The following is a 22,486-nucleotide window of genomic DNA, read 5'->3' as shown; positions in this document are numbered from 1 at the left end:
TAATCTTTGTAGCAGTTCGTTCCAGTTGGTTAATCGGAGACCGACTACATTACGCCGGAAGGTCATAGATGGTGGAGAGGTTTCCATCACCATCTGCAGGGTTACATCCTTATGACGTACGATCCTATATAAAGCTGGATATTGTTGCCGGAGTGTAGTTGTTCCCAACCACCTATCCTCCCAGAAACGAATTTCCGACCCGTCCCTAATGGAGAAAGACCCGTGCGGAAAGAAGTGCTTCTTAGTAGCCATAATGCTAGCCCAAAATGTGAATCTTCGGGTTTCCAAGAAACCTAAGAAAAAGCTTTGGAGCCGACATACTTCCTCCTCAGCAAGCTTTTCCATACCCCATCCTCGGTTAAGAACCTAGCCAGCCATTTACCTAATAGGGCCTGGTTCTTAACCTCTAGATCGTGGATGCCAAGTCCACCTTGATCTTTAGGGCGGCATACAACACTCCATTTAGTAAACCGATATTTTTTGTTTTCACTATCTCCTTGCCAGAAAAATCTTGATCGGAGATAATCCAATCTATGAAGAATTCCTTTCGGCAATTGGAAGAATGATATCATATGCAGTACCATATTTGTGAGTACTGAATTTATGAGTACCAATCTTCCACCAAGAGATAGTAGCTTTCCTTTCCAACTGCTCAGTCTTTTCTGCAACCTTTCCTCAACTATTCTCCATTCGGCTAGGGCAAGTCTCCGATGGTGTATCGGAAAACCTAGGTAGCTAATGGGAAAAGAGCCTAAACCACATCCGAATAATTCGGCATATTGGTCGGCCTCGTCTTGAGCATCACCAAAAAAAACAATTCACTTTTATGGAAGTTGATCTTTAGACCCGATAACTGCTCGAAAGCTGAGGATTAACTTCAGATTTCTTGCCTTATCGAGATCGTGGTCCATGAAGAGAATTGTGTCTTCGGCATACTGCAGAATAGACATGCCCCCATCCACCAGACGGGGCACCACTCCTTCAATCTGGCCATCTACCTTGGCACGCTCTATTAAAATGGCAAGCATATCCGCCACAATGTTAAATAACATTGGAGACAACGGATCACCTTGCCGTAACCCTTTCTTTGTTTTGAAGAACTTGCCAACATCGTCATTGACTTTGATGGCGACACTTCCACCAGAGATAAACTTATTAATTAAAGCGCGCCATTCTGGAGAAAAGCCTTTCATTCGAAATATTTGTTGTAGGAAAGATCATTTAACTTTATCATAAGCCTTTTCAAAGTCGATTTTGAGGATGACCCCACTCAACTTTTTGCGGTGCATCTCATGTATCGTCTCATGCAATGTCACGACACCATCCAGGATGTATCGACCTTGCATAAACGCAGTTTGAGTTGGATGCACTACTTGATCGGCTACAGAATTAAGTCTAATAGTAGCAACCTTTGTAAAGATATTAAAGGAAACATTAAGGAGACAAATTGTCCTCAACTGCTGGATACGATCAGCGTCGCTAACCTTAGGGAGGAGAATGATTTCCCCAAAGTTAATGCAGAAGAGATCTAATTGCCCTTTGTGAAGCTCATGAAACAACTTTAGGAGATCATTTTTTATAGTATCCCAGGATGTTTGATAGAACTCAGCTGGGAAACCATCAGGTTCCGCTGCCTTGTTGTACTCCATCTCGAAAACCGCTTTCCTAATGTCCTCCTCCGTAAATGGAGCGGAAAGGACAACGTTCTCCTGAGAGGACATCTGTGGGATATCATCTACTCTAGATTCATCCAGAGATATATGTGAATCCTCAGGTGCACCAAACAAGCTCTTATAATAAGAAGTAATGTACGACTTTAACTGCTCGTGACCCTCGATCGTGTCTCCATCCTGGACCAAGGAATGAATATGTTTCTTTCTATGCCTGCCATTAGCAACACTATGAAAATATCTCGTATTCGAGTCCCCTTCCAGTAAGAATTGAGCCTTTCATCGCTGATACCATTTGAGTTCCTCCTCACGTAGGCTAACTTCGCATTGTATTGATTCTTTAGATCAAGTTCATGCGTCGTCAACCGTCTAAATTCCGTGATTGCCTCTAACTCGTCGATTGACGTGGAAAGGTTGAGTTTCTCTTGTTTGAGCTAACCAGCCATATGTCGAGCCCACCCTCCAAGGTATTTCTGCACAGCCCTAAGCTTGCTATTCCACCTTTGTATTGGAGAGCCGGCGACATACTGCTGGTTCCATACATTCGTAACCATATCCGAGAACCCCTCTCTATGTAGCCATCCATGTTCGAATTTGAACGGGCGTTTACAAGGAGGAGTTGGGTTCCCGGTGATTAGTAGTATGGGAGCGTGATCCAACAAAGATTCAATTCGAGGAAGAGCACGTACGGAGACAAGAGGGAATTTTGATTCCCAGTCCGAATCCATTAGCACTCTATCGAGCTTCTCATATGTCAGATCAGGAAGACTATTAGCTCAGGTGAATTGCCTCCCAGTCATTGATGTTTCTTTCAAATCCAAACTGTCTATAACAGCATTGAAAAGAAAAGACCAATGACTGTCAAACCTACCCTTACTCTTCTCATGTGGATATCTAAGCAAGTTAAAATCCCCTCCTATGATAATAGGGTGTGGATTGTCTTTTGCAAGATTAACCAACTCTCGAAGAAAGGCCGGTTTGAGGGCATCCTGGGCCGCCCCATAGACAGACACTAAACTCCAAATGAAATTATCAGATTTATTCCTAATGTGAAGCTTTATATGAAAGTCACCACCTGAATTATCTAATATTTCCATAGTCGAAGTTCGAACGCCTATGAGTAAACCCCTAGACCGACCTCTTGGGGGTCGCGACACCCAAGCAAACTCTTCACCACCGGAAAGGCGGTTTAGAAAGCTTGTGGAGTAGTGGAGCTTCCCCGTCTCAGAGATCGCAATAAAATCTAAAGCATGATACCGAATGGATTCAGAGATGTGTAAGTGTTTAGCCAAATTACTAAGACCTCTGCTATTCTTAAACATACCATTCATTTGGAAACATGATAAGATTTGGATACTCTTGCCTTTTTATTAGGCCAAGCGCTTTTCTTAAAAGAAGAGGTTCTAGACTTACGATCTTTTGCCGTGAGTTCATAGCATGAACTAAGCATCGTGTCATCTAGTCCGACCTCAGATACCTCCCCTACAATATGTGAGAGAAGCTGGCCATCCGAAATGGCGTACGCTTCGTCGGCATCATCACTTGTATGGGATGTATCCGACTTGCTCTTCGACACAGGAGTAAATTTTAGTCTATCATACTCCATGTGTTTCAGTGCATTAGTCGATACAGAAATTAAATCATGAGAAGAACCCAAAGAAACCCCTAGATTATTCAGCTTGGAAGAAATCTATGGTGTGGAAAAGGATAAAAAAAGATTTATCACTAGAAGCAATACCTGCGGGGTCGAGGTTTGACGCCGCCTTGCATCTCATCGCCTTGGCCAAGGAGTCCTCGCCCGTGGTCTCCGCGCCATCAACTGCCACCCCATTCCGCTTGCTCCTAAGCGAAGGGGTGACAAACTTGGCACGCCGCGAGGAAGCTACCTTAGGGGGAGGAGTGGACGGTGCAGGCCCCCCGGTGACGGAGCCAACGTGTGTCGAGGCCGCCACAAGCGCCGAGGACTTGGGCGACAGAGGCACGGCGCGCCCTTGGCCACTCCCGCCCGGCTGCTGCGGTGACCGCAGCGAAGCTGCCCCGTCCGCACTAAGCCTAGGTGGTCGGGCGTCCACGTCTTCCGCCTCCGTCAGCGCGCGATGCTCCGTCGCAACGGCTCTGGCGTCCAGCCGAAACCGCTCCTCCGCTACGGCAGCAGTAGCAGCTGCGTGCCGGCCCGCTGCAGCAACAGCCGTGGCCATGCCATGCTGCTTGGGAGCAGCAGCTGCGGCTGGCGGGGCTGTAGCAGTAGCCGTGGCCTGGGCGTGCAGCCTGGGAGCAGCGGCGGGCAGGGTTGCAGCGCCGCTGAGCGACGCGGCCAGCTCGGGGGCACGGTCACACCCTCCAGGTGGTCCGTCGGTGCCGTGTCCAGCGGGTGGAGAGGCTGGGGTAACAGAGGCCACCCGGCCCTCCTCTAAACCAGCACCAGTCGTGGGTACGTGAGATGACGAGGCATGTGTCGTGGTGAGGACGCGAGATTCCCCCGAGGACGACCTGGCCAGAGTGTGCACCCTGCCCCTGGCAGGTAAGACCACCCTCCCTGGAGGCCTGCTCGACGAAGAAAAAAGCACAGAGGCAGTCTTGTCCGTCGGTGTGATGGCCAAGTCCGTCGGAGTGAGGCGCCTCTCAAGCTCCGGACTGACCTCTCGAATCCTTGCAACAATCTCCTTAGCCACCTTGGTTTGCGGGTTACTATTAAATAGGGTCACCGCCATGATAGCACCAGCCACCCGCGAAACACCGGAGCTTGACCCAACAGCCCCACCTGAACCACCACTCTGCCCCTGAGAAGAAACTGCAACCGGAAGGTCAACATGTCCCTCAGTAGTGTCCATAGCATCATCTTCCTCAGCCTCATGAGCCCCACCTTCATCATTTCCATCGTTCCTATTCTCCCAGAGGAATGGAACAAAGTCAGGATCAGGTACAAAATCAGCGGAAATGAAACTCAAAAGACTTCAATTTCACCACAGCTTCCGAAGTAGCATACGATCCCGGCTCCGAGACTGTCCTATCCAGGACCGAAGAATTAACCATGGCCACCAGCACCCGGACTAAATCTCGGCGACGTAAACTCAGGAGATCAACATCCAACGTTTTTCCCAAAAGAGACCCTACTGCCCAAAGACCCAAGAAGTGCCTGAGAGTGTGAGGGACTCCCTCCACATGTAGCCAAACCTGCTCAAGCTCAGCCTTATGTGGAACCTCAGACGACTGCCAAGCAGTGATACCGAGAGATGAAGTGGACTCTGGAACTCTCACCTGGATGCCATCCATCCTATTGAGATCTTTGAAAGTAGGCACGCTAACCAAGAACTCATGCTCACCAAAGACAACTGCTTCCCATTTTCATCCCGGAGAATCAACACATCTCCTAGCGACCTGTCTGGCCACTGACACAGCAGGCACAACATCACCAGAAACGACCACACGGGCAACGGGGGAGTTTGTAGGCGTCAACTCCTCACGAACAACTGAGTCTGGCAACGTTGTGAAGAAAGTCTCGGACAAACCAGAGCCAGCAATGTAAGCAGTGGGTCTTGGCGTCTTAAGAACGGTACAACGCACCGTGGGGTGTGCAATCTTATCACAAATGTAGCAATAGTGTTAAACCTTACAGTCCTTAGTCATATGTGTGTGATCAGCGTATTTCCAACACCAGGATTTCTTCACCTTGCCCAGCGGTTGTGGCTTCTCCACCTGGGGAACCACCGAGGAAGAAGAAGCAGGGTTGTCAGACATTCCTACAGATACACTCTGAAAAGGAACCACAAGGGTTAGGATAGGTTGCGGTGCAAACTGCTGCTGCTGCAAGGGAACCGGAGACGAACCAAAACCTTGGAACTGGGGCTGCAATCCACCAACCGGAGCACTGACAAAGGAGGGATGTCCCTGCACAAGAGGTGCTCTAGCCCATAGTCCACCTACTGCGGCTGCGGAACACTAGGAGGTAGGCATGGTCCTTGAACTCCACCTGCCCCACCTTCTTCTTCTTGTTCCTCTTGGGCCTAGGTGCAGCACCCGTCGCAAAGACCCCCGGCTTCATAAGCTGCTTCGCGGGCTGGTGCACGGGCTGTTGTACGTGATGATGCATGCCCGCATACTGGAGGTACTGACCCTGGGAAGCCAGCTGCTGCGGCTGCGGCGGCTGCACCGGCTAAGCCGGGTAGAGAGGAACAGGAGGGCGTTGCTGCTGCGCAAGGAACGCCGGTCTTGGACCTGGCGGTGCCACATAGCCCGGTGGGGGGTCTGAGGACGGAAGGGGGTGGCTGCGTCCACGGGGCCGCCGAAGAGTAGCCGTGTCGAGCAGCAGGCGACACCAACCCCTGCCAGCCCCCCACCGGAGGATGGGAAGGCCCCCTAGGAGGCGGCCCCGCCTCGGGCATGGTCGACGGTCGCCTTGCAGCGACCTCCGCGAAGGAAGGGCTGCCTGGGAGGCCCCACCATCGATAGCTACCTCCACACGCCGAAGAAGCCGCAGCGGCCGGCAGCAGCGGAGGTCCGGACGACGAAGACGGAGACAACCTTAGCGATGACGACCTTGGCGACGACAACCTTGGCGACGACGACCTTGCAACAAACGCAGAACTCGAGTAAGAGGTCGAGGGAGATGGCGACGATGACGAACGGCCGGGTCCAGTTGTGGAGGAACGAAGCGGGGAGGCGGTGGCGGCGATGCGGGATCGAAGATCCGTGGCGGCGTTGGGGGACGAAACAATCGATGAGGTTGTGATCGCGTGCCGACGATGGTCCACCCAGAGGAAATGTAGGGCTTCTCCCAGGCCGGCCCACGAAAACCTGCCATGCAACGGGGCCACACCAGACCGAAACGGTTCCAGCGATGACGCCTCCCCACCCAATCGGGTCAACGGCCTTGTCGTCGACGTGACCTCGCCCTTCGGCGCCTAGCCGGCCTTGAGCAGAAATTGGTCGAGCACCAGCAACGGGGTGACCCGCCGTGGAGGTCACGGGCCACGCCAGGACACAGCCCTAGGTGGCCGTCTGACATGGAAACTTGGAGGAGCCCTTGGTGCATGCTCCCCGGCCACCTGAGCTCCAGCGATGATCGGAGAAGAAGACGAGTCGGAGACGTCCAAGGCACCTAGCTGCACAGCCACCTCCTCTTCATCCCTACACTGGATCAAAAGCTCATTAGGTTTACATGAGATGGGGGGAGAAGCCGCCGTCTCCCAAAACCGCGACGCCGGCTTTGGGTAGCCTATCTCCTCCCAAAAATCCTGCACTAGCTCCTCGTCCGTCCTCCATCCCCTCCGCAACACCGACGAGCTCTCCAGCACAACATCCGAATCGAGAACCTCGAGGGAAGACTCTATAGGGACATCGGCATCAGACCCGTCGTCGACGTCGGACTCTTCCACCGGCGAGAGAGCTTCAAAACTGGACCGGAGAGAGGGGACGGGCAGCGCAGCACAGACCCCCACGCACGGCGCCAGCATTAGACGACGGCGGCGCCTTGCCGCCGGCATAGCACGACGGCGCACCGCACGGTATCCGCCTCAATCGCCAGTCGTCAGACCTAACAGCTAGTACTAGTTCCCCATAATCACACCCCGAATAATCACAACTAACGGTCAGTCGCCAGTCGCCAGTCGCCAGATCTAAGTGAGTGAGTCACTTAGATCTTGCTCCAAATAAAAACCTGTAATATCCCAGGTAATGGGGTTACAAAAATAGAGGAAACAGATGTGTGCATTGCATTCATGCATAGAAAATCTGGGGAATTTTCGCGCTTTAAAGTAAAAACAGTCACAGTAACTGAAGTTTCACTTGAACTTGGTGGAATTGAAGTAGCTCATCAAGTCAAGCGCTATAAACCTCATTGTGACTTTGCTAAACCCTTGTTTTGGGTAGAGATGATTTGATCTAAGGGGTTAGATCAAATGGAATTAAAACTAACACAACAACCCTTTAATCAAGGATCAACTACTTGAACTTATTAAAGATCACAACATGGTATTCCTTGCCATAACATATGAACATCAATTTAATTGGAAATCAAGTAACAATAATTCGAGAAACTATTCTTGACTTATCCTTTTCCATGTCTTAAACAAATCCATGTTCCTACCATGAACCTCATGGTATTTCTTGAACTAAACTCTTGAACTTAACACCAACAAAAGCTTATCATTAAACCCTAGAGATGGGAGAGGTATATAACCATTAAAGAGATAAGAAGCACACTCTAAATTATTAACACTTAAAAGTTAAGCAACTACCTTGAGGTACAATTGAATTCACTTTAAAACTAAATACCAAATATAGCAAAACCCAAGGACCTAAGTGCATAAAAGCCACATCTTCTGATTCAATCATAACTTATTAAATATGTGGAATATCACAAAACTAAATTCGTTTACATTACGAATTATAGTTCAAACTATTTGAATAAAATAAACTATGAGTATTTTGAAACTCATATGATCATGCCTTGGTGAAATCAAACATCACCATTCAAAATTGGGGTATAATCCTTATCTTTGATATTTTGATCCCAATAATAATATCAATACAATCACATATGATATAGTGACTCAACCACAAGCATAAAATCATTCACAAGATATTTAGTAACAAAAGCCACTTGTCTATCCAAAAATAAATCACATGAGAGGATAATACCAATGCCACATAGGATGAAAATATCTACATTGCTTGCATCTTAAGCTATGCCACCTCATGCCTAAAGGATTGCTATGGATGAGAGCATGACAACCAAGCACCTTAATCATCAAATTAAAGCAAAAGTCATCCACCCATGTGTCATGTTACTAGAGCATGCCCAAGCCTATAAAAGGAGCCTCACACTTCATTCATCTCATCATCTTGCACCATGATGCAAGAAGACCAACACATTGAGCCACTCCATAAAATAGTTAGGATCAAGATGAAGCAGCTAGGAGGTGGAGGCATGCCACAAGATGCGGGTTTATCAGAATTCCTGAAGAACAAGCTACGAGAAGATAGCAAGGTAGAAATTCTAAGGAAGACCACATATTTAGATAATCACATCATCATTCCTTGAGTAGAACCTTAGATTATAATCCAAGTCCTTGTGGAGTGAGAGGGGTAATTGGTACAACCATATCTATATATTTCTATTAATAACTTAGGAAGCCAAACCTTGATCATTATAAATTGTGTAGTGATCATAAACCCTAAGAACTTGAAGTAGAAGATATAAGCTCATAAGTAAAGCTTAGAGTTAAAGCCTATAATATATATGGTGAGAAACCATTCATCATTATAACCAAAGTTAACTATAAAAAGAATTATAGCTACTTTAGTTACTTTAACAATAGATTAAGAATATAATAGAAACCTATTGGTATAAGATAAAACCAATTCTCAAGTCCTTAGTAATTAAAGGAGAACATAAACAACTAAGCAAGTAACCATATTACCTTGGTTAGGGGAGATTAAACCCTGTCATCCCAAGTCTATAAACTGGAATTATATCTCAAACCTAGTTTATACATCACTATGGTAACCATAATCTAAACCCAGGCCTTAAGTGAGATTCAAACCATGTGTTAATAGGTAAAGAGCATTTGAACCCTAATGGTTCATTAATCAAATTCTATGCTTCAATTATAAAACAAAAGAGCCACCTAATGCTAAGTCATATAATTAAACCCATGTGTGGTTAACAACCATTTAACTTTGTAAGCAAGATCAACCATGATGGAAACCATACCTACTTAGATACTTTCAAAGATAATGATAGTATTACCCTTAAAAGGGGGCTATAATAGAAATTACAAAACCCTAATAAGTTGGGCTCACATAAAATCATATGTAAGTCATCCACTCCTCAAATAGAAATCAAATCTTAATAACAACCTCTAAAATACTATGAGTTGAAATTATCAACTCTATTAATTCCAAATAGATTTGATTCATATAGCAAAATAAATTAAAATGAGAATACAAACTCATGTTTAATTGCTATTTTGAAGAAGCTCACATATATGAACTTTAATCAAATATAAAATACTTTCTTCAATTGGGAGAGTTGTGTAATAGTCATTGCACTTGATATTCGAGTAAATTAACATAATTGAGACACCTGCAAAAATAACAGAATTCAAATATGAATTCAAATGGGCAAATACAAAAAACAGAAAATTAAAAGCGAGAAAAAGAAAAGGGGAGAAAAACATTACTCGGTCTCACCCGGCCGCAATAGCCCACCAGGCAGCCCAACAAACCCCAGCCCAACACGGCCCGGACCAGCCCACCTTACCCTTTCGTCTAAAAGCGAGAGGAGAGGGGGTCGTCCTCATCCTCTGCGGGCGCATGGACGACAGCACGACGACGTGCTCGTCCTTCCCTCTCGCTGGCGACCTCCCCTGGCTCGACGTCGTGACGAGGCGTGTTCCTGCCCCGTATAAAAGCCCGGGACGAACCCTAGCCCCGGTTTCTTCCTCCTCTGATCGATTTCCCCCTTTCTACCGAAACCCCAGTCGCTCAGACGCCAACCATCGCCGCCGTTCGGAGCATCCCCGAGCCTCGTCGTGACCACCGCTGAGACCGCCGTCCTCGACATGCTCTGCCTGCAAGAGGAATCGACCCCGAGTGATCTGTAGCACCGCCGTCGAGCTCGTCTCCTCCGACGACGGGAGCAGGAGATTCCGGTGAACCAGGCCACGGCAAGCCTCGCCGTCATGCGCGTCGTGATCCTGGTGAGCTCCTGAGTTCCCCAGCATGCCTAGCTCGCTCGATTGCACATCGTAGCACCGCCGTGTCGTTAGCCCGTGAGCACTGCCGCCGCCCCTCGCCGCCGAGCAGGCTCCGATGACCTATTCGGAGCGGCGCCACCACCAGTCCGTTTGTCTTGACGCCCTTGATCGATTGAGCCTAAGCACAGCCCCGCGCGAAACCGGACTCGCCGGCGACGACCACCACTGGCCACCGGTGATGCACATGGTTGCCACATCGGCACCATGTGGCAGCTGACGTGGCCAGAACCCCACCAGTCATTGACTGTGGGTGTATTCTGGTCGGGTAACTCTAGTATTTCTTGTTTAAATTCAATTCCAGAAATTACTGCAACTTTGCCTAATTATAGAAAAATCATATTAGCTCAGAACAATGTAAATAAGATATTAAAATTCTCAGAAAAGAAAACTCTATCCAATAAAAATATAAAATGAAATTTTTATTTTTCATAAAAAATCTAATTATTTAATACTTGTTGTTTAAGCCTTTAATTTTAATTCTAAATACAATTAAAATTCTGAAATTAAGAAAACATTGATAAAATAAATAAAACCAGTAAGCAAATAAAGAAAACATGAAAACTCATTTTCTTTATTTGTTATCCTATTTAATCTTTATTAGAGATATTTAAAACCTAATTAATAATTACCTTAATTATTAATTCATTAAAAATAATAAATGTCAAATCCAAAACTAATTTTATTTCAACATTATTAATAACTTCAACTTGATAATGAAGTTATTAATCATAGACCTATAGGGTAATTAGGAAACCCTAGTTCCATTATAAACCAAGTGATAACCTCATAATTTTATGTGGAACCCTAAGACCCTAATTCAATTATGCATCACACCCTAGTTCCATTATTACATGTGAACCTTAATTTAATTCTAACCTAAACCCTAGGTTAGAACATGTGATCATGTTACTCCATTACCATAGAGCCATAATTAGCAACTAAGGACATATCTATGTCCACATAAAATGTGGAACCCTATCACTAGCAAATTAGTATTCCAAGTATGCATACCATTAAACCAAGGTGATCAACTAAGATCAACCAAGTGTAAACCCTAGATTCTATTACCAAAACCATCATCCTTATTTATCCCTATTTAGCATCACACCATTGTGATGAACCTTAATAGCAACTATACCTACTATTTTACATTACATAACCCTATCCCACTAAACCCTACTAGTGTGGATACTTATCAACCATCCTATTTAGGAGCCAATTATTCCTTACTTAATAGAACCAACAGTAAAACTTAGACCACCTCAACCCTAATTGATATACTTCTTATTACCTAAGAAGTATGTTCTTCAAAAGTTATTCTTTTGAAGAAAATAAGGAATTCTCATCAACCCTGCTTATAAGGACCTATAAACCCTAGCTAGCAATCACCAGCAAGATGAATCAACCTTGATAGCAACCATGAATAATTAATTGCTTAAGTTGCTCATGCTTAAGTAAAGCCAATCAAGCCTAGTTGCTGATGAATCCAACTATGTTGTGGTCCATCTTATACTTACCCAGAAACTACCTGGAACCAGAATAAATTATAGCAGACCACAAACCCAATTGTTATACTTGTTCTTTATTAAAGAACATGTTCTTCAAAAGTTATTCTTTTGAAGAATATAATAAGTAATCATTAACCATGCCATATAGTATTAAAACTGACAACTGCTCTTTACTTACTATACTACTACTAATCTTTGGTGTGTATGACTGTTACTTTGCATTATACCACTTTCTTATGAATCTAAAGCAACACAAACCTGAATAAGAACCTTGTTTGTGAATCACTCTAAAAGTGCAACACACCCTAAACAAATCAGTACTACTCACTAATTCTAAATCATCAGGGTTAGGTCACGCTTAGAGCGATTTGCATCTCATTCTTATGCATTATTGCATCCTTGCCAATCTTTTAAACATCGTCCTTACCGGACGATGATGCTATTTCAGAATTTGGAGTTATTACGCACCGAAGACCTTGTCTGCATAATCTTGCAGCCAAGAAAGGCAAATTCATCACTTGCTCATGTCATTTGAGTATTTCTATCAAATTACTTGCAAAGTATTATGGTTATCATTATTGCATAAAAATCAAAACCACTACTTTCATAACTATGAATATGACTATGTGGTGGGCAATGGAACCATGGATTGTGTTGATATGGTGGAGGTTCCATTGCACGGGTTTATATCCATCTAGGATTAAACAACAATTGTCGCCGATGATTCTTGTGCCGTAATACCCGTGTTAACCATAAGATCCGGAGTGGGACGGAGTAGTCAAAAGTGTTTCCACCTCTCGTTCATCAACGGATGCGCTTACCGTAGCGGTTGTATCCGGCGGAACAACCGGAGGGTGGGGATCCCATTCTAATTCCCCACGGTAAAGCATTGCTTGCCGTAGCGGTTGTGTCTTGCGGAACAACCGGAGGGTGGGGATCCCATTCTAATTCCCCACGGTAATGCGGTCTATGATGGGTTGCAGCTACCGGCGTAGGAGTGTATGGTAGAGCCCAGCACTCGTCGTCGTGGTCGGGGTCCACCCTGAAATTACGGGAATAATGGGACCGACGTGGACCCAGGGTCGGGGCATGCAACAACGGGTGGGTGTTCGAGGTAGCGGAGGAACATGATTGGCTAGACCTTATACCGGGCCTCACACCATAGGAAGTGTGGACGGGTCATTCCCGGTTGGCACCAAGGTTAAGATCTCTTATGGGTAAAGCAACACACCTCTGCGGAGTGTAAAGAACCGTGACCTGTCACTCCCTGTTCCGGGATATGGAACTGCGAACGCGGCCGGAAAGGAGCTCCATGAAGTTCTAGTAAACCGGTGAAGGCTGACGGACATAGTTCTTCCGAATAAAAGCAACCTTTTGAAGAAATGATTATGAAAACCTGCATTGGTATTAGACTTTCTGGTCTAATGCCGTAGCTAGTGCATTAAACACCTCTTTCCTATAATGAACTTGTTGAGTACGCTCGTACTCATCCCACTCTTAAATCCCCTGCTTAGATATGAAGGCATCGAAGGAGGATCTACAGTGCAACTCGAAGGCCGAGGAGTCAACAACTACTTCAAGAGACAGGACCCTGTCAGAGGAGTTAGATACCACATACATCAAGGAGAAAACCTAGTTTAGCCATAGAAGGGAACTAGTTTCCTAAACTTAGCTCCTACTTAGCTAGAATCTATTCTTAGCCTCTATAGCTAGTTAAATACTCTACAAATAGAGTTCGTAATAGGATTAGACCACGAGTCGTTCTTCTGGAGTTTATTTGCAGTTTTACCTCATTGTAAAGTAGGAGGCTGTGTGGATCTTTTGTAAAGAGTCGATGTTGTAATTCTATAGACATGCCTTGGACCCGCATATGTTTCTGTTGTACCACTCTGAGCGATATAATACTAGTGGAACGTTGTTTCATTGGAGTTATATCAGACTTGCATACTACACCATGCAGTGGTATGTCGGGTCACCACAGTTGGTATCAGAGCAAATGCTTTGACCTTAGGATTAAAACCCTTTAAAGGAGACCTATAGGATTGGTAGTGTCTATAGGAAGTTGTCTTAGTTAAACCAAATCTTTTTATGACTTGAGATGGATATTCACTTGAGAATAATCCTGACACACTTGAGTCAACATTTCTTACCTATATTTCCTAAGTAATGTTAGCTAGCTAATCTCAAATTATGTAGGATACTCTTAAGACCCTAAAATAATTATGAGTAGACCACAGTTGGTATACAATACATGGTAGTCCAAAGAGAGGATACAACCATAAGGAAGATATCCTAGTGGGAGATGTGTACCAACATATGTTATGATTAAGTAAGAATTATCCAGACTGGTAATAGGAGTTATATCAATTGATGAAGATAATTAAGATATCCTAATAGAAGATGTAGACCAAGTTAAGTAATGAGTAAGTAAAACTATCTAGACATGTGAAACAATTGATAGTAAGTGATAACTATGAGTCATATGAGGTAGTATAGACCATGATGAGTCAATCATGGGAGGTAAGGAGGAGATAGGAATAATATATGACTACTTACATGGTAGAGATAGAAATCATATATGATTCACCTGAGAATCGTTATGTGATGGGCTAGAATATCATAAAAACTTAGGAGGAGTTTGATAAGAAGTTAGACATGAAACAATAGAGTAAGATTGTGTTCCAAAACCATGGGAACTGTGTCAAGTACATCAGAACTCTAGTTATATGGTAAGAACATATGAAAGTATATGAGCTATATTTCCATAGTTATGTGTTTAGAATAGCAATGTTAGAACCTAGACATATCATGTGAGATAGTCCTCAATAAATGAAAGTTAAGTAGTACTTCCAAAAGAAATTTAGGTTAACCTTAACCACCCCAGACCACTTTGTTTCAAGTTTATCTCATTGCAAATGTGCAATAAAGGTAAAGGTTGAGACAAATAGTGGAATGCCAACTATATGTGCTAAGTATCACGATATAAACCTGTCTTATGTGGTGTTATATACTACACATCAGAGCCTGATGTTTAGAGATGTCTTACTCAACTATTATATTCAGGCTTATGATGGTGTGTATTATATGCACAAAGCTGAATCTTCTTGGATTTTTATTGGATATTTATTGTTTGACTAGATCCATACATGAAGTTTGACTTTGATATGCAAGTGCATGTTGCAATATCAAGCCTTTACTTGATGCTATAGATCTAGAGGGTAATGGTAAACGTGTGAGGAAGTGACGAATTCTGAAGATTCCGATGACAAGATGAAGATTCATCAAAGAAAGGAAGCAAAGTTGTGGGAAGTATCCACAATACTCTGAAGATAGTACCAATCAAAACTCATGCTTTGCTTCAATAGAGGAGTACTTTAGTACAGAAGAAGCATGAAGGTGAGAAATATGATGATTATGGTTAAGCTCAAGCAGATCCATAGTCAACATAGAAGAGGGAATGCATAGGAAATCACTTAGGATACTATATTCATAGTGTCAACTAGTGCGTTTCTTGCAACATAAACCCTGAAGGAAGGAAGATAACCTATTAAAACATAGCAGATATAAGAAGACCATAGTTGATATCAAAAGACCACAATTGGTATAGTATCAATACTACGAGATAAAGTAGAAGATGTCTCGTCCAGTTGATCAGAACATATAATAGAATCCATTTTTTAGATATCAAATAGCCACAGTTGGTATAATAACCACAGCTGGTATCAGTTGGTATCACAAATAGTCTACGATTTAATTATTTGTAACAAAAGTTTGTGAACAAATAAAAATATTGTCAGCCAAATAGCTAGATCTATAATCATTTAGTCGAAGGATTCACATTGGATGTCCACAATTGAGTGGATACATCACAAACATTCTTCGCGAGACTTTAGAATAAGTACAAACCATAAGCTAGACCCAGACTAATATTTTAATCATACGCTCAATAGTTGGAAGTAAAGGAGTCGAAGAACATAAGTAAACTTTAAGGGGTAGAGTAAAGATTGAGTTGGATGTACAATGACGCAATACTTTAAGCTAGATAGAAACAGAAGGTCGGAACTGAGAGGAAGTTCGATCTTATTTTCATAAGATTGTTGGACATTACTTTCAGAAGGATGTCAGACCAGAAGCCGAGATTTATACCTCGAGGAAGTAGAAGTGGATTATAACTTGATAAAGTGAGTAATAATTACTCAGAAGTACGATAGCTCAAGTAAGTCAAGCATAAAGAAGTTGGACGAAGAAAATATCATCGACCAATTACAGCTCAAGAAGGCCAAAGACCGAAGTAGATTGACCATACCAAAACTAAAGTCTATTTGAAAGATTCCTTTCATGGAACCTAAATAACCCAAAATAGTTATAGGTATTAACTATAAACCATGATTGGATGGACTAAATGAGTCTAATCCATTCTTAGAGGAATAAACCATCATGATCATTTCCATGTTAAGTACCTTACTTAGTACCATTATTGCAGTTTGGTAGTAAGGGAAAACTAAGACCTATTTACCAGTTAGGAGTAGGTTATCAAATTAGTCTTCAGTTAAGACTAGCAATAACAGAAGAAGTCTCAATCATTGAATCTTCAATGAGAAAGGAAACAAGCTTATAGAGTTGGAAGAAACCAATAAATCAAAGTAAGAACCATGGTTCAGAGACAAACCCTAATGGATTCCAGGAAGAATCTGGACAAGGGATATATTCAATTATATCCAGTGAGATCAATACGGAGTTCGAGAAAAGTCGTAGTCTGCACAAGTCAGATCCACACTCCGAAACGTGAGAGAGTTCAAACTTCGAGGACGAAGTTTAGTTTAAGGGGTAGAGACTGTAATATCCCAGGTAATGGGGTTACAAAAATAGAGGAAACAGATGTGTGCATTGCATTCATGCATAGAAAATGCTGGGAATTTTCGCGCTTTAAAGTAAAAACAGATCACGATGAATCGAAGTTTCACTTGACCTTGGTGGAATTGAAGTAGCTCATCAAGTCAAGCGCTATAAACCTCATTGTGACTTTGCTAAACCCTTGTTTTGGCTAGAGATGATTTGATCTAAGGGGTTAGATCAAATGGAATTAAAACTAACACAACAACCCTTTAATCAAGGATCAACTACTTGATCTTATTAAAGATCACAACATGGTATTCCTTGCCATAACATATGAACATCAATTTAATTGGAAATCAAGTAACAATAATTCGAGAAACTATTCTTGACTTATCCTTTTCCATGTCTTAAACAAATCCATGTTCCTACCATGAACCTCATGGTATTTCTTGAACTAAACTCTTGAACTTAACACCAACAAAAGCTTATCATTAAACCCTAGAGATGGGAGAGGTATATAACCATTAAAGAGATAAGAAGCACACTCTAAATTATTAACACTTAAAAGTTAAGCAACTACCTTGAGGTACAATTGAATTCACTTTAAAACTAAATACCAAATATAGCAAAACCCAAGGACCTAAGTGCATAAAAGCCACATCTTCTGATTCAATCATAACTTATTAAATATGTGGAATATCACAAAACTAAATTCGTTTACATTACGAATTATAGTTCAAACTATTTGAATAAAATAAACTATGAGTATTTTGAAACTCATATGATCATGCCTTGGTGAAATCAAACATCACCATTCAAAATTGGGGTATAATCCTTATCTTTGATATTTTGATCCCAATAATAATATCAATACAATCACATATGATATAGTGACTCAACCACAAGCATAAAATCATTCACAAGATATTTAGTAACAAAAGCCACTTGTCTATCCAAAAATAAATCACATGAGAGGATAATACCAATGCCACATAGGATGAAAATATCTACATTGCTTGCATCTTAAGCTATGCCACCTCATGCCTAAAGGATTGCTATGGATGAGAGCATGACAACCAAGCACCTTAATCATCAAATTAAAGCAAAAGTCATCCACCCATGTGTCATGTTACTAGAGCATGCCCAAGCCTATAAAAGGAGCCTCACACTTCATTCATCTCATCATCTTGCACCATGATGCAAGAAGACCAACACATTGAGCCACTCCATAAAATAGTTAGGATCAAGATGAAGCAGCTAGGAGGTGGAGGCATGCCACAAGATGCGAGGTTTATCGGAATTCCTGAAGAACAAGCTACGAGAAGATAGCAAGGTAGAAATTCTAAGGAAGACCACATATTTAGATAATCACATCATCATTCCTTGAGTAGAACCTTAGATTATAATCCAAGTCCTTGTGGAGTGAGAGGGGTAATTGGTACAACCATATCTATATATTTCTATTAATAACTTAGGAAGCCAAACCTTGATCATTATAAATTGTGTAGTGATCATAAACCCTAAGAACTTGAAGTAGAAGATATAAGCTCATAAGTAAAGCTTAGAGTTAAAGCCTATAATATATATGGTGAGAAACCATTCATCATTATAACCAAAGTTAACTATAAAAAGAATTATAGCTACTTTAGTTACTTTAACAATAGATTAAGAATATAATAGAAACCTATTGGTATAAGATAAAACCAATTCTCAAGTCCTTAGTAATTAAAGGATAACATAAACAACTAAGCAAGTAACCATATTACCTTGGTTAGGGGAGATTAAACCCTGTCATCCCAAGTCTATAAACTGGAATTATATCTCAAACCTAGTTTATACATCACTATGGTAACCATAATCTAAACCCAGGCCTTAAGTGAGATTCAAACCATGTGTTAATAGGTAAAGAGCATTTGAACCCTAATGGTTCATTAATCAAATTCTATGCTTCAATTATAAAAAAAAAGAGCCACCTAATGCTAAGTCATATAATTAAACCCATGTGTGGTTAACAACCATTTAACTTTGTAAGCAAGATCAACCATGATGGAAACCATACCTACTTAGATACTTTCAAAGATAATGATAGTATTACCCTTAAAAGGGGGCTATAATAGAAATTACAAAACCCTAATAAGTTGGGCTCACATAAAATCATATGTAAGTCATCCACTCCTCAAATAGAAATCAAATCTTAATAACAACCTCTAAAATACTATGAGTTGAAATTATCAACTCTATTAATTCCAAATAGATTTGATTCATATAGCAAAATAAATTAAAATGAGAATACAAACTCATGTTTAATTGCTATTTTGAAGAAGCTCACATATATGAACTTTAATCAAATATAAAATACTTTCTTCAATTGGGAGAGTTGTGTAATAGTCATTGCACTTGATATTCAGTAAATTAACATAATTGAGACACCTGCAAAAATAACAGAATTCAAATATGAATTCAAATGGGCAAATACAAAAAACAGAAAATTAAAAGCAGAAAAAGAAAAGGGGAGAAAAACATTACCTGGTCTCACCTGGCCGCAATAGCCCACCAGCAGCCCAACAAACCCCAGCCCAACACGGCCCAGACCAGCCCACCTTACCCTTTCGTCTAAAAGCAGAGGAGAGGGGGGTCGTCCTCATCCTCTCTGGGCGCATGGACGACAGCACGACGACGTGCTCGTCCTTCCCTCTCGCTGGCGACCTCCCCTGGCTCGACGTCGTGACGAGGCGTGTTCCTGCCCCGTATAAAAGCCCGGGACGAACCCTAGCCCCGGTTTCTTCCTCCTCTGATCGATTTCCCCCTTTCTACCGAAACCCCAGTCGCTCAGACGCCGACCATCGCCGCCGTTCGGAGCATCCCCGAGCCTCGTCGTGACCACCGCTGAGACCGCCGTCCTCGACATGCTCTGCCTGCAAGAGGAATCGACCCCGAGTGATCTGTAGCACCGCCGTCGAGCTCGTCTCCTCCGACGATGGGAGCAGGAGATTCCGGTGAACCAGGCCACGGCAAGCCTCGCCGTCATGCGCGTCGTGATCCTGGTGAGCTCCTGAGTTCCCCAGCATGCCTAGCTCGCTCGATTGCACATCGTAGCACCGCCGCGTCGTTAGCCCGTGAGCACTGCCGCCGCCCCTCGCCGCCGAGTAGGCTCCGATGACCTATTCGGAGCGGCGCCACCACCAGTCCGTTTGTCTTGACGCCCTTGATCGATTGAGCCTAAGCACAGCCCCGCGCGAAACCGGACTCGCCGGCGACGACCACCACTGGCCACCGGTGATGCACATGGTTGCCACATCGGCACCATGTGGCGGTCGACGTGGCCAGAACCCCACCAGTCATTGACTGTGGGTGTATTCTGGTCGGGTAACTCTAGTATTTCTTGTTTAAATTCAATTCCAGAAATTACTGCAACTTTGCCTAATTATAGAAAAATCATATTAGCTCAGAACAATGTAAATAAGATATTAAAATTCTCAGAAAAGAAAACTCTATCCAATAAAAATATAAAATGAAATTTTTATTTTTCATAAAAAATCTAATTATTTAATACTTGTTGTTTAAGCCTTTAATTTTAATTCTAAATACAATTAAAATTCTGAAATTAAGAAAACATTGATAAAATAAATAAAACCAGTAAGCAAATAAAGAAAACATGAAAACTCATTTTCTTTATTTGTTATCCTATTTAATCTTTATTAGAGATATTTAAAACCTAATTAATAATTACCTTAATTATTAATTCATTAAAAATAATAAATGTCAAATCCAAAACTAATTTTATTTCAACATTATTAATAACTTCAACTTGATAATGAAGTTATTAATCATAGACCTATAGGGTAATTAGGAAACCCTAGTTCCATTATAAACCAAGTGATAACCTCATAATTTTATGTGGAACCCTAAGACCCTAATTCAATTATGCATCACACCCTAGTTCCATTATTACATGTGAACCTTAATTTAATTCTAACCTAAACCCTAGGTTAGAACATGTGATCATGTTACTCCATTACCATAGAGCCATAATTAGCAACTAAGGACATATCTATGTCCACATAAAATGTGGAACCCTATCACTAGCAAATTAGTATTCCAAGTATGCATACCATTAAACCAAGGTGATCAACTAAGATCAACCAAGTGTAAACCCTAGATTCTATTACCAAAACCATCATCCTTATTTATCCCTATTTAGCATCACACCATTGTGATGAACCTTAATAGCAACTATACCTACTATTTTACATTACATAACCCTATCCCACTAAACCCTACTAGTGTGGATACTTATCAACCATCCTATTTAGGAGCCAATTATTCCTTACTTAATAGAACCAACAGTAAAACTTAGACCACCTCAACCCTAATTGATATACTTCTGATAGGGCAAAGGTGGCCGATCTTTCGATGAGATGAAGATAAATCGATTTGTTGGTGGAGTTCGTGCTTGACGATCCGACTACACGTGCAAAGCTCGTGCGCCAATGCAATCGCTAGGACAATCTCCGGGAGTTACTGATCTTGCGGAAGCACGATCAGCCTGACCAGCAAGGGTCTTAATTCCTACCTGAAATCGAGAACAAGTAAGAACTAAAGATGCAATCAGAATATTGCGGATATAGATGAAAGCTTGATTGATAATGGTGGGATTCCGAATAGTCGGTCTTGTTACGGGCGTTGGCCTCAAAAGAAGTACACGTAGTTGCAGCAATTGGCTAACTTTTTAATCTAATCAAAATCCAAGTTCTAATGACGGCTACGAGAGGGATATATATGGGGAAGTCAATGGATTTTCGTCCAACCAGCTAGGGTTGGCCAAAAACACCCCTAAATGGGCCTTCCTCCACTTATATGGCCTCTTAAAATCCCCTAAAATACCTAATCCGAAAATACATGGGCCTGGCCCATTAAATAAGGTGACGCAGCACCATAAATAACTCTTTGGACGAATTTTATGATGGAGTAACTTGTATAATTCATCCAAGCATCATTGCTTCACTATGGTGGCTTCAATGTTCGGAAATCCTCGCTTGCAACGCCATCCCGAATCCTTGCAGGCCTGCTGCCATCTCAATGCACGTTCCTAATCCAATGCTTGGCGTCCATGCTAGATCCATTCCTAAATAATATAAATACATTTGATTTAGGCAGCATCATATTCTCATATATATTAGGAAGGATTCCTAGTAACGAATGTACCTGAGATGTGGTTGTAGGAGTATTGGTTGTATCTATCATAGAGATAGGACATGATTACCTGCGATTTGAAGGCATATCTTGGTGAAAAAGATGAGACTACGTCGAGGACGACTTCAATTCAAGTAGGGGAGGATGATGAGGACATCTCTATGATAGATACAACCAATACTCCTACAACCACATCTCAGGTACATTCGTTACTAGGAATCCTTCCTAATATATATGAGAATATGATGCTGCCTAAATCAAATGTATTTATATTATTTAGGAATGGATCTAGCATGGACGCCAAGCATTGGATTAGGAACGTGCATGGAGATGGCAGCAGGCTGCAAGGATTCGAGGATGGCGTTGCAAGCGAGGATTTCAGAACATTGAAGCCACCATAGTGAAGCAATGATGCTTGGATGAATTATACAAGTTACTCCACCATAAATAACTCTTTGGACGAATTTTATGATGGAGTAACTTGTATAATTCATCCAAGCATCATTGCTTCACTATGGTG

Source organism: Lolium rigidum, chromosome 6 (genome assembly GCF_022539505.1).
Source record: "Lolium rigidum isolate FL_2022 chromosome 6, APGP_CSIRO_Lrig_0.1, whole genome shotgun sequence".
In the NCBI taxonomy this organism is placed as follows: Eukaryota; Viridiplantae; Streptophyta; class Magnoliopsida; order Poales; family Poaceae; genus Lolium; species Lolium rigidum.
Note: the sequence above shows the minus strand (reverse complement) of the source record.